At 37.8% G+C, this 3,810-nt stretch overlaps 1 protein-coding gene across 3 annotated transcripts in view; it reads left to right on the forward strand.

Annotated features, from left to right (window-relative positions):
* Positions 1–3,598, forward strand: part of aldh8a1 (aldehyde dehydrogenase 8 family, member A1) — a 22,227-nt gene extending 18,629 nt beyond the window's left edge. For 2 of the 3 annotated variants that reach the window (XR_003050020.1, XR_521745.3), the window contains 4 exons: positions 341–480; positions 1,791–1,905; positions 1,992–2,049; positions 2,223–2,375. The gene's annotated coding sequence lies outside the window, so the exon portion shown is untranslated. Of the gene's footprint in view, positions 1–340; positions 481–1,790; positions 1,906–1,991; positions 2,050–2,222; positions 2,376–2,814 lie in introns of those variants that run through there. The other variant, XR_521746.3, reaches the window with a different exon arrangement.
* Positions 3,599–3,810: the final 212 nt, after the last annotated feature.

Genomic DNA, 3,810 nt, shown 5'->3' on the forward strand with positions numbered 1-3,810 from the left:
GCACCAGGAGGAAACAGCACTGGTTTAAATTAAGGGGCAGTGTTGGTCTGAAACTGGTTCAGGAGCACGACACAACCTCCGTCTGAGTGTGGTTTTATTCTTCTGATAATTTCAGCACTGACCTCACCTCACCTCACCTGATTGAAGTTCAAGTGTCGAAGGAAAAGTATTGTCTCAAAAAACAAATCCTAACTGCAGTGACTAAAGTGCTCAGAAGTTATAAAACTTCTTTATGAAATAAGGTTTGTGTGATTGAATTGATTGACAGTGTTTCTACCTAATACTCTAACAGGAAGTTATTCCATTCATTTTAATTGTTCATTTTAAATATAAAATATAGGGCACCAGGTCAGGAGTGAGACCAGTTACTGTGGAAACAGAGGACACGTCATGGGTGAGCGCCGTGACAGTGCTCACCCCGGCCAACAGACAGGAGGGACGGGAGACAAACAACAACAACAAGTGTCCCGAATCTATTTGGTAGGTTTCTCTCAAATTCTTTTTTTTGTCTAGAACGAAATTCTCCATGTGTCCATATGCATTTGTTAAAATTAATCCTTCATTTTTGTACGTCTATATATATATATATATATATATATATATATTTGTAATGTCAAAGTCAGACTTCTTAGAACAATCATAATGGTATTTTTTAGAAGTAGGTTTTCAGAGTAATGCACTGGTTTAGTGATTACTTTTAAAACATACAAACATTCAAGTATGTTTCCGAGTTGTAGATGTACAACTCCTGTTTATAACTATTTTTTGTTTTTGGGTTAACTGTTTCATCTTTTTAGTTTGTCTAATGTTTCATATCATTTCATCTGAGTATTTGTAGCCACTTAACTTTCTTTGTCTGTACAGACAGTAAAACATATTTGTATCATTCAAACTAATGACCTTATTCTCACAGAACACACTTTACACAGCACAACAGATCGCTGCTGCTTCCTGGTACAATTTGTTAACAATAGACAAGTGTTTGCCGATCCTTCTGTCACAGAGACGGACCAGTCACACTGGTGTCTTCACTGGAGTCTGGTGGGTGGGTTTTGTGGATTAAAGTGTGAAACTGGTTCTTGTGAAGGTTTCTGTGATGGTTTGGTTTAGAAGAATGAACTAAGTCACCACACTCAGACAGAGACAGTGGTTCTATTCATTCGACTCGGTGTCTGTTTCACTGACTGATATAAATTTGGCTGAAAATTAATCCAACAGGAAGTGTTGTTGTGGAGACATTTACTGTAACTTGATTTCAGTTGGTTATGTTTGTAAAGAATATGACCTACTTTATTCCGTGATTTTAATAACTTGTCACTTGGACCAAGATTGGACCGTGTTGTGGAAAGAATCCTATGTCATTTGTTGACAAAACAAAAAAACTCACTGCACACTGAACTTTACCTTAACTATAGTTGCACCTTCTTTGACCATGACAATTCACTGATTAAATTCATGGATTTGTGTTTTGACCTTCTAAGACTTTAAACACTAGATTTGAATGAATAGATTCATTGAACTAATTCTGTTGTTGTACATTTCTTCACGTATCTTAGGGAGCGTCTGAAACTTCATCGTCTGACAGGATATTTTTGACTGAACTTGATCCTGTATCTTATGTTGCACAATTTAGGTCAAACTCTGCAAAGGGATTTTCAGTATTGCCACATGGAATGATGACGTTTTTACCTCTGTGACTGATTTTAGATCTTGCTCCACTTGATTCTGTTGTCCCTTTTTCTTTGTGTTAACAAAACCTAAAATAATGTTTTAACTGAACTGTATTTCAGTCAGAAGGCTGTCACCTGGTGGAAAAATCATCCTTTCAGTCGTCATCCCCAGAATTCTGCAAAGAAGGAATTCTGTGATGAAAACACTGCTTGAAGGAAGTGACTTAAATGGAGGGTATGTAGAGAAATTGATTCATTTTCACAAATATACAAGTTTGTACTTTTTGAATTCCCTCAATTACTTTAGTGGTAACTTTACAGAATCACAAACTGATGAAGCCCCTTGGATGAGAGACGAAACATCTTCAATTTACTTGAGGTGAGTCCAGTTGCCTACATTTAAAAAAGCTTTTGACATTATTATGATGACCTGGATGACTGAGAATATCCACAAGTATATAAATGTCCGTATCCACTCCTTTTTTTCCCGGTCCTCTGGCAATGACGACGTGGCGTCTGCTCCTGGCTGCTCCCCTACTGAAATACACACAGACCGACTGGTGACTGAGACGGCGCCTCACCTCCACCCTTTTTTGGTACGCCAACCTTTGATCACAATAAAATACTATACCAATAGGTTCCTGAACAAATCTCCGAAATTAAAAGTTTCTCAAAAATGACTAAAAATGCACTCATTTCCCTTAAAATACATAGATATGTCCATTTCTGTTGTTAAAATTCAGAAAAAATATACTTTTTTGGTACGCAAACTTGTCTGTGTGTGTGTGTTGGTAAAAGAGAAACAAGGGCTGCGTGCCCTGGGGAGACAGATTGAGGCTCATACTCAATGCTCTTTATAGGCGAGCATCATCTCCCTGTCAGATCTCTCTCCCCCTCTTTCTCTCTCTCTCTCCCCCTCTTTTCCCCACGCCTTCATCTCCCTCTGTGCTTTATATTCCTCTTCTTCTTTTTCTTCTAACCATCACTCACCCCTCCAGCACACTCCCCCTGTATTTCATTCATTACATTCTCTGTATCTTCTTTCAGAGTTTATCATGATTTCACTTTGAACTGCACAGCCGTTCCCTGCTCCCCACCTCCCTCATGATGAAAACTTTTTTTTTTTTTTTTTTTTACCTTACAGCTACAACAGATGCCCTGACATACCATTCACATTCCACATCAAATAGGACGACTCCAAAAAGTTTGAAGACAAATTGTGTGTTGTTTCTGGTGTGACTGATGAAGTCCTGAGTGATGTGGTTTGTTGAAGCATATTTATGGAGTTGTGGCATCAACTGTTTGAACCATTGCCTTCTATTTTCCAGGTTGTTATTGTCCACAATTACAACCTATAAAAATATTTGATTCAATCTGCAATCTTTGGTCAACATTTTTACATTTCTTTTATTACTCTGTCTAGGTTATTTATATTTAATATAGCACTTTACACCCACTATCTTCACTTTTGCACTTGGTGCTGCAAATGCTTACATTTAAGAATTTTTTTTCTATTGCTAAAACCTAAATATATTTCTCTTGTTGCATTTGAAATCCTCCTACAGGAGCAGCAGTAATGGCAGTTAGTTCCCCCTGGGGATCAATAAAGTATTAATCTACAAAAATCACCCATCAATTTCTGTCATTTTAGAAATGTTTCATTTTTGGTCGTTCTCCTCTTGTCCCGTTGACTTTTGACCCCTGCGTAGCTGCACTTTTGTCACCATGGGGGTTTCTGAGTTAAATCATTGGTGTGGCGCCAGATAGGAAGCAGCTGACCGCTGTGCGGGAAATGGACAATAAAGGACACACTGAACCTCAGGCTACAAGTGTGTGTTTGCGTGTGTAAATATGCAGGCCATTGTTTTCTATGGTGCCATTTAAGGAGGTAGCGTAGAGTGAATTCCCATCTTACATTCATGACTTGATTTATGACTCTCTACAGGGGTCTTCAACACTTTCAGGCCAAAGACCCAAACAATGATGTTGGAGAAGCAGAGACACCCTTTATATAAATATATAGTAGCTAAAATATAGTCCTTTAAAATTATAAACGGATTTTATTGGAAAGTTTGTCTTTATCTTTTCGTCCTTATATCCATCTGTTCTGTTTTGATTGACAGCCATGTGATTTATTTTT

This window comes from Cynoglossus semilaevis, chromosome 7, assembly GCF_000523025.1.
Source record: "Cynoglossus semilaevis isolate Cse_v1.0 chromosome 7, Cse_v1.0, whole genome shotgun sequence".
Taxonomy (NCBI): Eukaryota; Metazoa; Chordata; class Actinopteri; order Pleuronectiformes; family Cynoglossidae; genus Cynoglossus; species Cynoglossus semilaevis.